Source organism: Orcinus orca, chromosome 13 (genome assembly GCF_937001465.1).
Source record: "Orcinus orca chromosome 13, mOrcOrc1.1, whole genome shotgun sequence".
Classification (NCBI taxonomy): domain Eukaryota; kingdom Metazoa; phylum Chordata; class Mammalia; order Artiodactyla; family Delphinidae; genus Orcinus; species Orcinus orca.
This window is the reverse complement of record NC_064571.1, coordinates 45,437,822-45,454,697: the sequence shown is the minus strand read 5'-3', so window position 1 is coordinate 45,454,697 and position 16,876 is coordinate 45,437,822. Positions and strand designations below refer to the sequence as shown.

At 36.2% G+C, this 16,876-nt stretch overlaps 1 protein-coding gene across 14 annotated transcripts in view; it reads right to left on the bottom strand.

Annotated features, from left to right (window-relative positions):
• CCDC88A (coiled-coil domain containing 88A) overlaps nucleotides 1-16,876 on the bottom strand; it is a 193,960-nt gene that overhangs the window by 97,453 nt on the left and 79,631 nt on the right. The window lies entirely within an intron of this gene.

Genomic DNA, 16,876 nt, shown 5'->3' with positions numbered 1-16,876 from the left:
TCATATAATACATTTTTTCTTTAAACAAACTGTGTACTCATCTTCATTAACAGATGATCTAAAAGGACATATGATTACTCTGACATGTATTCTGTGCTTTTAATTGATATAAATGCATCTGATATTTCAAAGACAGTGGCAAAATGTAAGTCAGATGTTTCCCTTCATTCTCATTTTGTCTCTCCACCTTCCTGCAATGAATAACATTTTATTCCTTTTGAGTATATATATTTCCACAACCCAAATAAATCTATTTACATCAAGAATGTAAAATATAGGCTGATAACCAATAAATGTTGTATCTTCTCACTGGAAAATGGAGACTATATTTGAGTGGGCAATGTCCCTGAGAAATTAAAGAGTGGAGTGATGACACAAGAGAACACGCTTATCTTGGGTAAACTTTGTAGATTCAATAAAAGCAAAGGGGGGCTTCCCTGGTGGCACAGTGGTTGGGAGTCCGCCTGCCAATGCAGGGGACGTGGGTTTGTACCCTGGTCCGGGAGGAGCCCACATGTCGTGGAGCGGCTAGGCCCGTGAGCCATGGCTGCTGAGCCTGCGTGTCCGGAGCCTGTGCTCTGCAACGGGAGAGGCCACAACAGTGAGAGGCCGTGTACAGCAAAAACAAAAACAAAAACAAAAACAAAGGGTTGAATGAGTTTGAAGTAGCAGAAACTGAACAAGAATAATAGGTAGGACACCATTAAGAATGAGAAATTCAATGACACCAAAAACAAAGGCAACAAAAGCAAAAATAAACAAGCGTGACTAACATCAAACTAAAAAGCTTCTGGACAGCGATGTATACAATCAACAAAATGAAAAGGTAAACTACTGAGTGGGAGAAAATATTTGCAAATCATATATCTAATAGGGGTTAATGTCCAAAATACACAAAGTATTCATACAACTCAATAGCAAAAAAAAAAATCTGATTTTAAAATGGGCAGAGGAACTGAATAGGCATTTTTCCAAAAAAGACATACAAATGGCCAACAGGTACATGAAAAGGTGCTCAACATCACTAATAATCAGGAAAATGCAAATCAGAACCACAAAGAGCCTCACACCTGTTGGAATGGCAATCATCAAAAAGACAAGACATAAGTGCTGGTGAGGATGTGGAGAAAATGGACCCCTTGTGCACTGCTGTTGAGAATGTACTGATGCAACCACTGTGGCGGTTCCTCAAAAACTTAAAAATAGAACTAACATATGATCTAGCAATCCCACTTTGGGTATATAAGCCAAAGGAAATAAACAGGATCTCAAAGAGGTACTGGCACTCCCACGTTCACTGCAGCATTATTTGCAATAGCCAAGATATGGAAACAACCCAAATGTCCTTCAACAGATAAACGGATAAAAAACATAGGAAATATATATATTTATATATATATATACACACACACACACAAACATACACATGTATATATAGAGAGAGACAGAGAGAAGAATATTATTCAGACATGAGAAAGAAGGAAATCCTGCCATTTGTGAAAACATGGATGAAACTTGAGGGCATCATGCTAAGTGAAATAAGCCAGAAAGAGAAAAATACTATATATTCTTACTTATATGTAGAATCTAAAAAAAAAGTCAAACTCATAGAAACAGAGAGTAGAAAAGCAGTTGCCTGCGTCTGGGAGCGGGGGAGTTGGGTGGGAATATGGAGAGGTTGAAAAAAGGATACAAACTTTCAGCTACAAGATGAATAAGGCCTAAAGATCTAATGTAAGACATGGTAACTACTGTATTATATAATTGAAATTTATTAAGAGTGTAGAACTTAAAGGTTCACACATACACACACAAAGGTAAAAATGTGAGGTGATGGAGATGTTAATTAGCTAGATGGTGGGAATCCATTCACATGTATACATACATCAAACCACCACTATATACACTTTAAGTATATTACAATTTTATTTGTCAACTATATGTCAATAAAGCTGAAGAAAATTTAAATTTTTAATTAAAATTTTTGTTTAAAGAATGGGAAATTTAAGTAAAACTGGTGGCACCAGAACAGAAGGGTAAGTTAATGCCAGAACATAAGTAAGGATGATCTAGCTCCTCATTAGGACAAGGAGAGCAAACTAGAAAAAGACATTGCCAGGTGAAATGGCAGACAGTAAATCAGGATTCCCTATGCAAGGGCTGAGTGCATAGTATTATAAAGCAGAAACCTAAGAAGTTGCTGGGACAGAGTACTCTCCTACGACTTTAACTGCAGGCACGTCCATGCGAGAATGCAGAGAAGTAAAGAAATTGACACCTATCCAATAGAGAATAGGAACTGAACAGAAACCTCTCATTCCTTAATCCCTTCCTTTTTCTACACTGTCTATTGCACTCCTAATGCCTTCACTTCCTTCCCTAGACAGCACTTTATGGTGCTTTATTTCAGCAATTCTTCTGTTTTTGTGGGCTATATTTATCAATATTTACTGTATTAGAAAATAAAACAGAAAATTTCACATTTGTTTACTTATTAACTTATTAAAAAAATAATAAACCTATTACATGCTTACAAATACCAAACCAAAAAAAATTTTAGTGAGAAGACTGGCATTGTTTCACTATTTTTACAAATCTCTTTAATATCTGGTTTAACTTAAGAGGCTGATGTTCATCTTTGCTTCTGCATTCAATCTACTGTTTGTGTTATTTTGGTTCATGTATATGAAGAAAAAATCAGCTTCACATGGATATTTAGTTGGAAGTAGGAAACTCCTATGGACCCTCTAAAAGGATCCTCAAACCATACTCTGAGAACTATTGCTTTTACTTCAACTATTCTCTTGCCAGCCCTCCCAACAATGATCCTTCTGTCCTTTGATCACATTCATACTGTCAATCCCTGACACTGGATCAGCTCAACCATCTACACTGAGATTGCTCATAGTACTAAGTGAGAAAATAATACAACTAAACTCAGTTAAAACATCAAATAGGAAGGAATAGTTAGTACCAGATTTGCCCTTTTTCCATCAAGAATTAGAAAACTGGACAAAACATACAAAATAACTATTTTCAGACTTCGAACAGCAAGACTGTAATCCCTGGCGAAGCAGTAAGGTACTTTCCAGAATGAGGTATAAGGAGGGGTAGCCCACGTCTCGCTGAACTTGAAGAGACAAAGTTTGGAGTTCAAGGGAATTAAAGAACACCAGACACAAGGGAGCTATACAAACAAAAAGCTCCCAAAATATGCCCTTAAGATTTTGGCTAAATACTAAGTTATACATATGTACCCTGAAACTCCAGGAGGCTGAGCAGAGTACAAGCACAGAAAAGCTGGAAGCTAAACAACACCCAAAGCTCACCAAGTGCAGAGGAATTTAAGCTCCGACCAGCCAGAGTAAACACCTAGAGCATTAGTAGAGACCTCAGAAGAGTCATGTCTTGGAACTAAACTAGCAGTTAAGTAAAAGCTATTCCAGAAGCTCCCTAACAAAGCTGTTAAAACAAGCACTGAAAGGATCAAGCTGGGAATTCCCTGGCTGTCCAGTGGTTGGGACTCTGTGCTTCCACTGCAGGGGACATGAGTTCAATCCCTGGTCAGGGAACTAAGATCCCGTGTGCCATGCAGCACGGCAAAAAAACAAAACAAAAAGGGATTAAGCTGATTGCAAGTAACTTGACAACCTGCCAAAACAAAATTCAACACTGCTTAAAGAACAAGATCCAGACACCACAATGTAATAATCACAATGTCCAATATAAAATAAAAAATTACTAGACATGCAAAGAAGCAAAAAAAAAAAAAAAAAGTGATTTGTAACCAGGAAAGAAAATGGAAACAATTAATAGAAACAGATCCAGAAATGAAAGAGACCATGGAAAGAGTAGGCAAGAATGTCAAAGCAGCTGTTATGAATATACTAAAGGACTTAAAAAAACAAACATTATGTGGAGAAAAATGTAAACTACTTTTTAAAAACCCAAATGGAACTTCTAAAGCTAAAATATACAGTATCTGAAATGAAAAATTCATTGCATATGCTTAACAGAAGATAGGAAACTATAACAAAAGATTAGTGAACTTGAATACACAGGAAAAAAAAAATTCCAGGGCTTCCCTGGTGGCGCAGTGGTTGAGAGTCCGCCTGCCGATGCAGGCGACACAGGTTCGTGCCCTGGTCCAGGAAGATCCCACATGCCGCGGAGCGGCTGGGCCCGTGAGCCATGGCCGCTGAGCCTGCGCGTCCGGAGCCTGTGCTCCGCAACGGGAGAGGCCACAGCAGTAAGAGGGCCGCGTACCACCAAAAAAAAAAAAAAAAATCCAAAGCACACAGAGGAAAAAAAAACCAAACAAACCTGAAAGACACTAAATGACCTATGGGGCAGTATCAGACTTACAGAAAAGTTGCACGGACAAGTACAGCCTTTTTCCTAAATCACCTGAGAATTGCTGACCTGATACCAAACAGTCCACAAATATTTTGGTATTTATCTTGTACAAACACATATAACTATCAAAATTGGGAGATTAACAATTATACAGTTATTATAATCCAATCTTTAGAATCTATTCAAGTTTGTTGTTCCAAATAGGAATGGATTTATAGGAAAAGGATCTAGCTCAGTACCACACTTTGCATTCAGTAATCTGAATTGCAATCTTTAGTCTCTTTCAGCTGGAACAGTTTCTATCTTTCCTTGAAATTCATGACCTAGACACTTTAAAAGGTTACAGGCCAGTACTTTCATAGAATGTCCTTCAATTGGGTTTGTCTGATTAAATCGTATATTACTCATAATTAAGTTCAGGTTATGTATCTGTGACAGAAAAATATAGAAGAGATGCTCTGATCTTCTCCAATGCATCCTTAGAGGTGGTACATGATTTCAATTTAGCCCATTACTGATGATATTCACTTTTATCATTTGACTAAACTGGTATCTGCCACTTTTCTCCATTATAGTTACTATTTTCCTCTTGTAATTATTATTTTGTGAAGACATACTTTGAAACTATGTCAATAATCTGATATTCACCTATCTTCAATTTACTTATGCGTGTGTTTGTTTGTTTACATCAGTATACACTCATCGTTCTCCATAATTATCGGTCGATCAAAATCTATTACTATAATTACATTTATAACTACCATAGATTGCCTTTTCATTTTGTTGACTGTTTCCTTTATTGCACATAGGTTTTTTAGCTTAATGCAATCCTATTTGTCTATTTTTGCTTTTGGTGCTGTGCTTTTGGGATCATATCCATTGAGTCCTTTTTCAAAACCACTTTATAATTTTCTCTAGGAAGGCCTTTTATTAGCTATAGTCTTAAATACCTTCTAGTTTTTGCTGTTAGTGTGAATGTAATATTTTTAAAATATATTTGCTAGTAGGTTACTACTGATATGTAAATGCAATCAATTTTTGTGTATTGCTCTTATCTTTAGAAACCCTGCTAAACTCTAACAGGTTGTTTGTTGGTACTCTTGCAGGTTCTCTTGAATAAAATTTGTAGTTTTTCCATATTGATAATCAATTATCCCAACATCAATTACTGAAGAGCTTATTGTTTCCCACTGATCTCTATGATCACACTAGATTCCCATGTAAGTGTGGATACACTTTTGGAGTCTATTCTGTTCCTTTAACCCATTTGTCTATTCCTATGTCATTAAAACCTTCTAAATATTACTATACCTTTATTAGCATCTTGATTCTATTAGAGCAATTCCCGCTCTTTTGTTTTTGCTTTCTAAACTGTCCTGCTTAAAATAAATAAATAACAAGTAAATTGTCCTGCTTAGTCATACATGCTGCTCTTTTCTATGAATGTTAGGATATTTATAAGATTCTATGAAAAAGCTTGTTGAGATTTATTAGGATTTTATTTAAAATATTAATTTGATAAAGACTGACATTTGCATTAGTAAAATTTTAAAATTTCCCCCCAAATGTCTTTACATTTAAGTAGGATTTTTTTTCCTCCTTGGGTTTTTGTTTGTGAAATAGATTTTTTTTCTATCACATTGGCTACCTGGTCGTTGCTAGTGTATAATAGGAAAACTGTAGTTTTTGTATATTGCACTTCTGATTGACCACCTTTCAAAATTTAGTTTATTCAGTTCATTTTCTTGGATTTTCTCAGTAAAAAAAATACTGTCAGCAAATGACAGTTTTATCTCCTCCTTTCCAATCGTACATCTCATTTCTGTTTCTTTACTTACTGTATTAACAAATAATAATGGAGATAAGAGCTATCCTTTATCTTGTTCACAAATTTCATGCTTTTAATGTTTTCCCATGAATGCATAATGTTCACTGTAATTTTCTGATGAATACCTTTCTTCAAATTAAGTTCCCTCCTATTCCTATCCAATATCTTAACTGGTGCTGAATTTTTCCTACATCTACTCCCATATGATTCTTCTCATTTAATATGTTAATGTAGTGAATTACATTGTTGCCTTTTTAACACTGAATCATCCTTACAATCCTAGACTATTTACTCCATCAGCCCCACCCCACAGTATAACAACTAATCCCCGTTTTTGGTACATCATTCTATCATGGGTCTTCCAATAATTGCCTTTATGCCTCTCACTTTCTCACTAGAATGTAAGCTCCCTGACAGCAGGGACCTTATCTTATTCTCTAAAAATTAGCATATATCCTAACCAAATGTTTGAATAAATAAAAAGAATAAATGATCTGAGACCAAGCACAGTGTTTTAAAAATTGTTGCTTACTATTAAGAGTTATGGGGGCTTCCGTGGTGGCGCTGTGGTTGAGAATCTGTCTGCTAATGCAGGGGACACAGGTTCGAGCCCTGGTCTGGGAGGATCCCACATGCTGCGGAGCAACTGGGCCCGTGAGCCACAACTACTGAGCCTGCGCGTCTGGAGCCTGTGCTCCATAACAAGAGAGGCCGCAATAGTGAGAGGCCCGCACACCACGATGAAGAGTGGCCCCCACTTGCCACAACTAGAGAAAGCCCTCGCACAGAAACGAAGACCCAACACAGCAAAAATAAATAAATGAACTAATAAACTCCTACCCCCAACATCTAAAAAAAAAAAAGAAAAAGAGTTATGAAATGACATTCTCCAAGCTAAAAACTCATTTGGCAGTCTGGACTAGACACTCCCTACTAAGTTTGTGTCCCAAAGATCAGTTGAGTAACAAGAGTCCTAAACCACAATTTGAGATGTACAGAACAAGCAAGAATAATAGTAAAGTGAGTTAAATCCAACTTGTGACTGATTTATACTTAAAGCAAATAATGAGTAATGAATTGCCCAAAGCAAATGGCAGTATAAGTGGAAAAGTGGGTCTCTTAGGTAAAGGTATCACCCAGAACTAGTAACTTACAAAAACAAGGACACTACACTGCAGCAGTCAGATCACGTGTCATGGCAGAGAAAAGACAACAGCGTGGTCAGGAGGTCATGGTTAAAAATTCAGAGAGCTGAAGGGAAAATCCTGTTTTATGTAATCAACCTGGTACATGTTCTGTCAGTAAGTTAAATCCTCATTGAGTACATACTGTGGCTATATTACTTAATGTACAAGAGCTTAGTTTAGTCACTCTATCATTGTGGAGAAAAGTATGTTTGTAACTGGGAAAAGAGAGTAGGAATAACCCTAGTAAAAATGTTACGTATACTATGGTTATGTAAATTTCATTTGGAATAACAGACATTCAGTAAATATCTTTTCTCTCTAGTCTTCTTCCATCTTTTTATTTCTATTTTCCTTACTCTATATTTGAATTCCTTTAAATTACCTCTCACCCATGACTATCTCCTAAATGATAACATTTAGATCTAAAAAATACTTTAGAGATTATCTAGTTTCACTGTAAATCAGAAAATTGAAGTCCAAAGTAGTAATTTGCCTAGGCTCTTACAACTTTTTCCCTTTACTCTCTCTCTTTCAACCTTTTCTCTTATCATTCAGGACAACAAAGAAAAGACAGAAGGAAAAAGGTTTCGGTAATGATATCTATAAAATGCACATATACAATAAATCATTGTTTTTATTATACTGTTTGAGCATATTCCTAATTGTTTTCATAGTGATTAATCAAACTAAAGAATATTCATTTCCTTCCCCCCTCCAGTTCATTACAGTAATATTTTATTAAGAAACCTAGGTATTGGGCTTCCCTGGTGGCACAGTGGTTGGGAGTCCGCCAGCCGATGCAGGGGACACGGGTTCGTGCCCCGGTCCGGGAAGATCTCACATGCTGCGGAGCGGCTAGTCCCGTGAGCCATGGCTGCTGAGCCGGCGCGTCCAGAGTCTGTGCTCCGCAACGGGACAGGCCACAACAGTGAGAGGCCCGCGTACCGCAAAAAAAAAACAAAAAAAAAACCTAGGTATTTAATCCTGATGACAAAGATTTTAGTTTTGATATTACTACTGAAGAGGTATGTAAACTAAAAAAACTGTACAAGTTTACAGTGCAAGCCCATTGTTACATGACAATATATAATTTGGATTATACTTTGGAATGGATATGTAACATCCCAATAAACACATGTGATTTCATTCCCACTTTAATAAATTTTATAATGGAAATATTATCTTTGCCCTGATAGAATTGTTACCAAGCTTCTCTGTGCTCTTAAAGTGATTTTTTAAATTAAGCCCTAAAGTTTCTTTTAAAATTTTATGTCCAACATTCCTCAAATGACATTTCAAAATTTATTCAGTTGCCAGAAAGGCCTATAGTCTCCTTTGCATAAAGCTCTTCTAAGAATTAGCAAGTTTTAAGAATTTAGAATTTTGGTTTGTTCAAAATCTTCTACGAATGTTTTTTTACCAAAAAAAAATCTGTAAGTTTTATGTTAAGTTTCTTCAGCCTCTGAGAAAGTTTGTTTATAACAATTAAAACAACTCTGAATATAAAAAGAGGGAACAGTTCAGCTTTTATATACTAAGGATATCAGATGAAATTACTTTAGAAATCTGGGAAAAAAGTAACTGCTAAGCACTCTAGGTATGGACCTAGAGAGCAACAAACTTTCGATTACTAGGCTTGGGTTTCCCATTTGATTCACGCTTAACTTGGGTTAGGGTCATACTGACATATGTTAGGATCATGAAAACAGGCCCTTTGACCCCAAGAACATGATCTCTTTATGTGAGAAGGACTTCCCTCAGGTGAAACTGCCTGAAAAGTCTTAATCTCAACTCCCATGAAAAACGGTTGAACATTTAAGGATGGATTTACTGAAAATTATGCAAATCAAGAAAATTAGTAACTTTATGGGACTTCCCTGGTGGCACAGTGGTTAAGAATCCGCCTGTCAATGCAGGGGTCATGGGTTCGATCCCTGGTCTGGGAAGATCCCACATGTCGCAGAACAACTAAGCCCGTGCGCCACAACTACAGAGCCTGCGCTCTAGAGCCCACGAGCCACAACTACTGAGCCCTCGTGCCACAACTACTAAAGCCCGAATGCCTAGAGCCCATGCTCTGCAACAAGAGAAGCCACTGCAATGAGAAGCCTGCGCACGGCAACGAAGAGTAGCCCCCACTCACCACAACTAGAGAAAGCCTGCATGCAGCAACAAAGACCCAAAGCAGCCAAAAAAATCCAAGATAAAGAAAATTAGTAACTTTAGGAAAGTACTATTTTTTTAAAAAAGAAAAATGTAATAATGATACACTACCTGCCTCTGAAGGAAACATTATATGTGAATACTGATTACTGATTTAACTAAACTTATAATAAAGAAACAAATTAGAAGGACAGGGTAAGAAAATAAAGAGATGGGACATAAAAAAGGCTAAAATCTCACCTACCATTATCAGGAAGTCAGTAGATAATGCCTAAAAGGGATAAACCAAGAAATACAAGGGTAAAAAAATAAAATAAAAACTAGGGTAGGCATTTTTTCACTATATTTGGGGCTAAGTGACAGAAGAAACTGCTAAAAAAAAAAGTTAAAAGTTTTTACTCTGGGGAACAGAACTGAGATGTAATAAGTTAGGGCAGGGATTGCTGTTTTTCATTATGAACGTTTTGGTATTAACTAATTCTTTTAACCATGTAAAACATTTTTTTAAAGAGGGAAAAGACACCCACAAAAAATTCTGTTCCATGAAACCTGTCTATTTCATTTACTTCTAGGGAAAAATATGAGGCTATATATGCGAGATTCAGTGCTACAGACTGAGGGTCGTAAGATGTGTGAGACTATGCCTAAGAAAATAAAACAATATAAAACATTTCTTCTGTAAAAAGTACTCATTTTATGTAAATACAGAAAGCACTCCATTCCTGCATGTATTTTAAGGTTTATTTCTTTACACAGTAAAAGTTACAGTACAGAAATTTAAACACACTTGGTATGAGTCCAGAGTTCTCTAAAAAGAAATTGTAGTCTACTCAGTATTCTAAATATCCTGTCTTTTCTTCATGTTTAATATTTAAAATGCTAAACAAAGATTAATTCAGAATAGACAATCATAATTAATGAAGTTTTGTTTAAGCTCTTTTTGAAAGCATACTTTTTTTTTAAAAAAAGACTTTATCTTTGGAAAGAACTTTTTTAAAATAAAAGATGAGCTATTGAATGATATACATGTGATAGGTGAGCAAGTACCTTTCTAATTATATACAACTATTTCTAAGCCAACATAATCTCAAATTGACCATCTCCTCTTATAAGATGAAAACTGAAAAATGCTTTAGAGGCAAATAGCCTAGCAATATAGCTCAAATCTGTCCAATCAGAAGTTAAATGCAACATGGCAGTAAAAGACAGCCTCAAGCAATTTCACATTTATAAATGACTACTTATGACAAGATACATTAATTTCAATAAACAGGCTATAGTATTATCTACCACTGTATACAGTAATTTTAAATTAGAGTAAAAGAGGAAGGAAAAGACAGTAATTCTGCAACACTAATATTCTGAGATTTGGTCCTTATATAACCAAGGATTATGTCTTTACTTATTTATTGACTAATATCTATGAGAAACAGAAATCTGATAGTTTTAATGGCTTTATGCTCTTCTACCCAGACTTCAAACCTCTTATGTATCCTCTTGAACCATCTGTTTAGTGTTGGTGCTTAACAACTACATGTGCTCATGTTTTTGATAATGCCATTCTAATTTAAAGCTAGTTGTATACAGGGCTTTTAAAACATTTTTTGAGATATTTTATATTATGAAACATATAACTGCATAGTATTTACATGTCACCTCAAAACATTTTGAAATAAGTAAGTTATTTGCATATCTGACTTCAAATGTACATATACCAATATGATAACTTTATGAAAAATTATTAACTGGGTAAATATCATCACATTTACGGTTATCCAAGTAGTAACATATCAGGGGAATAAGTGGTTTTAAAAAAAGTATCCCTTCACCTTAGTAGTATCTCCCCCTTCTCACAAGCTCAATCATTGTGCATGATGGCCAACAGGCCAACAATAAAACCTAATATTAATATATAATCTTTTAAATATCTACAAAATATTTTCACATATGTTAACTAATTTGATCTTCATAATGACTGAATAGTCATTCTTGGAGAGGTATGTGCTACATAATTACCACATAGACATTATGGACACAGCCCAACCCCCTTCTGTACATTCTCATAATTTAAGATTCCAAAGTTGAAGAATTATCTGACATTTTCTAGTTAGCCCAAGATTGAGCTAGCAGTACAGCATGATATTCACTGATTTAACAGTGAATAAACAGAACTAATGATTTGATTTAAAAATTGCAAATGGGGGCTTCCCTGGTGGCGCAGTGGTTGAGAGTCCGCCTGCCGTTGCAGGGGACACGGGTTCGTGCCCCGGTCCGGGAAGATCCCACATGCTGCGGAGCGGCTGGGCCCATGAGCCATGGCCACTGAGCCTGCACGTCCGGAGCCTGTGCTCTGCAACGGGAGAGGCCACAACACTGAGAGGCCCGCGTACCGCAAAAAAAAAAAAAAAAAAATGCAAATGGACACAAATAGAATAAAAATCCAATACACTTAACTCTGGTTTTATCTGAATTGGATAAAATGACTAAAGATCTACCCTTTACTTCTTAGAATGAGCCAACATGAGCCCTTCAAAAATTAGTCTAGCAGTTTTCTAACTTTTCGGTCTGAAGACCTCTTTCACTCGTTTTTTAAAAAGATTTTTTTGATGTGGACCATTTTTAAAGTCTTTATTGAATTTGTTACAATACTGCTTCTGTTTTATGTTTTGTTTTTATTTGGCCACGAGCATATGGGATCTTTACCCCCTGACCAGGGATCAAACCCGCACCCCCTGCATTGGAAGGCAAAGTCTTAACCACTGGACCGCCAGGGAAGTCCCCTGAAGACCTCTTTTCACTCTTAGAAATTACTGATAACTCTAAGGAGCTTTTATTTATGTGAGTTACATCTATCTATATTTACTATATTAGAAATTAAAATTAAGCAGTAAAAAATAATTTATTAGTCCATATAAAAATAACAAACTCATATGTTAACATAAAGAGCATTTTTATGGTAAGTAGCTATCTTTTTCAAAAACAGTAAAAATTTTAGAGGGGAGTGACATTCTTTCATAACTTAGTAAATCTCAAATCTCTTTAATGTTTGGCTTAATAAAAGACATCTGAATTCTTAAATCTGTTTCTACATTCAATGTGTTGTGATACATTATTTTGTCTAAGTATATGAAAAAAGTTGACTTTACATAAACATGCAATCAGAAAAAGGAAGAGTATTTTAATAGCTTTTTCAGATAATTATTGATATTCTTCTTTGATACTACCAAAATTCAGTGAAGTGGTATTTTTTTAAAGGTTGGACGAAATCTGGAATCCGAAGCCCTCATCAATGAACTTTTCTTACTGTTATACATTAAAATCCATTGGTTTAGCTGGCATGTTGAATGGATCTTTTACATACGCATGATTTCTTATCAAGCATTGGTCATTTTAAAAATTGGTTCATTGAGTTATACGATCTTCCAAATGCTGCACATTTTATTATTCAATATTTTAAAATTACATTGATTTTTATCACCTCCAGTCTCATTAGAAAAGTCTTTAAATATTGAGAAGCTACCAAGCTCATGGTTTCTATAATTCAATTTTATCACTGACAAACATAGTATCAGTTATTTTCCTTGAAGTGATAGGCTCACTTTATTCATTTTTGAAAAGGTGCCGAATACTCAAGCCTGAATAACTATGGTTTGTCTGTTAGTCATTCTTTCGAGTAAAAACAGTGTTCCAGGGCTTCGCTGGTGGTGCAGTGGTTAAGAATCCGCCTGCCAGTGCAGGGGACACGGGTTTAGGGCACACGGGTTTGAGCCCTGGTCCAGGAAGATCCCACATGCTGCAGAGCAGCTAAGCCCGTGCGCCACAACTACTGAGCCTGTGCTCTAGACGTGCTCCGCAACAAGAGAAGACACCGCAATGAGAAGCCCGCACACTGCAATGAAGAGTAGCACCTGCTTGCCACAACTAGAGAAAGCCCACGCACACCAACTACTGAAGCCCACGCGCCTAGAGCCCATGCTCCACAACAAGAGAAGCCACTGCAGTGAGAAGCCCTCACACCGCAACGAAGAGTAGCTCCCGCTTGCCACAACTAGAGAAAGCCCACGCACAGCAACAAAGACCCAACACAGCAAAATAAATAAAAATAAAATAAATTAATTTAAAAAAAAAAAACAGTGCTCCACAAAACAGAGACTTGTTCGGCCTTGCAACTCAAAAAATCATGAGTACTTTTTCTTGAGATAATCATTATATTCCATTAGGCAACAGAAGTGTTTTATGCATACTTCCCATTTTTTCCTACAGAATGTAAAAAAGACACGTATGGGGGGGCTCCCCTGGCGGTCCAGTGGTTAAGACTCTGCACTACCAATGCAGGGGGTGCGGGTTTGATCCCTGGTTGGGAAACTAGAATCCTGCATGCCACGTGGAGCCGCCTTAAAAAAAAAAAAAAAAAAAAAAGACACGTACAGTACTCAAGGGTCAAGATTCAATAACTTTTACTGCTTCATCAAGGGCACTTTAAAGTGAAGCTGGATTTCGTTTTAACCACAACTGTGAAGAATACAATGACTACCAGCACAACTTTGTACTACTCCTTGATTCATGCTAAGATGTCAGCAGTTTTACCCACCTTTGCTTTCATACCATCATTGCTTTTGCAACACAGGCAAGAAAGGCAAATGACATCTTAATATTATTATAAAAATAATTTTGACTTGACAGAGAACCAGATAGACCCCCAGGTGTCTGCTGATCCCACTTTGAGAACCACTGTATTAGGCAAATCAACTCCTGTTCTTGATTACAGAAACCAGAGGACTTAGTATTATGCTTATCAGTGCCTTCATAAAATAACAGAATCTTCATTTATTCAGTGGTCAACTACATGGCCAGTCACTGAAACAAAAATTGTTTATATAGCACCAACGAGCATCACTGATTGGTGACGGAACCTTCACCCACTGTCCTTAAGCCTTAAGAAAGGGTCACAGAGGCCTTCCCTGGTGGCGCAGTGGTTGAGAGTCCGCCTGCCAATGCAGGGGACACGGGTTCGTGCCCCGGTCCAGGAAGATCCCACATGCCGCGGAGGGGCTGAACCTGTGAGCCATGGCCGCTGGGCCTGCGCGTCCGGAGCCTGTGCTCCGCAATGGGAGAGGCCACAACAGTGAGAGGCCCGCGTAGCGCAAAAAAAAAAAAAAAAAAAAAAAAAAAAGAAAGGGTCACAGAAGTTTGTTTAAATCAGTATCCTAGGGCAGTATATGCTCCAGATCCAGTCAGTCCTAGAGACTCAAGAAATCTCAAACTCAGCTGATATGTAGTTAGGTATTTTCCTTGATCAGTGACAGACTTATTAACCAGTATGGCTTTCATTCCCACACTATTGATTCACTAAAGATACTTAACCTTAACCCTCCTAGGGTAATTTAAATAGTTCACTTGATTAATTATCAGTGACAGGTATCATTGTCATTTTTGAGAAGCAATAAAGCCCTCTAAAATGAGGAAAAAGTTTAAAAAGTATTTTCCAACATACAATCTCTTCTAATTAATGAACTAAAATACATAATCATAGAATCTTACCTGAAGTAAAAAGTTTTAAAATTTGATAAGAAAATACTTTTTCATCATCAGTTCTTCTAATATTAAAAAAAATAACCCCCATTACTCTACGGGTAACTCTAAGAATATGAATTCTATAAAGAGCAGAATTCTATTCAACAATATTGGTTTAATATGCCCTTTTCAGGACACCATAAAAGTGATCCAAAAGGATCACAAGCTAACTTCATTATAAGCCCACCAATTAAAAGCAAAATAATAGATGCCTATTTAAAAGGCACTGGTAATGACAGACAGAAATGAAAGAAAAAATACAGTAAAAAGAAGTAAAACAGAAGAGAAAAAATAGCCACATGTAAAACAAGTGTAGTATTGAAAAAGATGTGATCAACTGAAAACCAGGTTAGAAGAAACACACACAAATAGGGAGGTAAGGAATGATTAATAGGCAAGATGGTCTACAAATGGCCCCGGAGGAATAAACTGTTTTGAGGACATCCAATATAATAAAATGGGTCACTAGTTTTTAATAGAGGAACAGATGACCTAAGATTTTAGAGTAGGTTAAAAGTGACTGGGAACAGCAAAGTTCATGAATAATGGGATGTTCAAAAGAAAAATGTGCAATACTCAATAAATAATGAGCTTAGTTCTCTATAAATTTAAGAATTTAATTTTTTAAATAGAATTAAAAACAAACAAACAAAAAAAACTCTGGAGAACTACGCAAAGAAGACCAGAGTAAATAACTCTGCAACAGCCTACGTCTTCAGAATAACATGCAAAACAGAGTAATTATATGAATATTCTCAGATAACAGAAAAATTTGAAGACAGCACTACCTAAACTCTGAAACACTGTTTTAACCTCTATTAGCACAGACAAAACTTTAAATCCTCACAATTAACAGAAGTATGCCATAATGAGCGCTAAATTCTGAACAGTTAAAATGCAATATGGGAGTTCCCTGGCAGTCCAGTGGTTAGGACTCAGCACTTTCACTGCCAAGGTCCTAGGTTCAATCCCTGGGGGAGGAACTAAGATCCTGCAAGCTGTGCAGCACGGCCAAAAAGAAAAAGCAACTTAATTTTCAGAGAATTGTTAAATCTCCTACATAAGCTATATCCCATAAATGTAGACTTTAAAGCATTCCAAAAGCCCAAAAGAATTGTAATAACACATCCTAAAACTATTTTACTAAATAAATTCATAGATGAAATATGCATTAACTAATAGTAATGAGAATTTAAACAAGAGCACAAACACACAGCAATTGAAATGTTTCTCATACAAAATTAGGCATCACTGTCAAAACACATGACTATCTTATACATTTAAATGTTTTAGTTGCAAGTTATGGAAAAAAAAAGAAATTAAATATCCTTATTTCTTAATGCAAAATAGTATCCAAACTTCACATCACTTTTCCTATAAGTATATAATTTTAAGTATAGTCTGTCTACTCAGCTTTAACCTTGGCATCATCTTTCATTCTTCCTTTTCACATACTATACCTAGAATTCCATCAATTCTTTTGCAGTAGTTCTTGAATTTGCTCCTCCAATCATACAGCTCACCCTGATCTAAGATCTCAACACCAAAAGCATAAATGACATCCATTACTAACCATCTATCTTCCTTACCACCTGTTCATCAACCACTGATAGAATGATTCCATTGATTCACTGGTATAATTCTCAGTACTTACAATACTGTAAATATTGGGTTGGCCAAAAAGTTTGTTCGGGTTTTTCCATAACATTTTATGAAAACCCAAACGAACTTTTTGGCCAACCCAATAGTATATTCTCAATAAATTGAA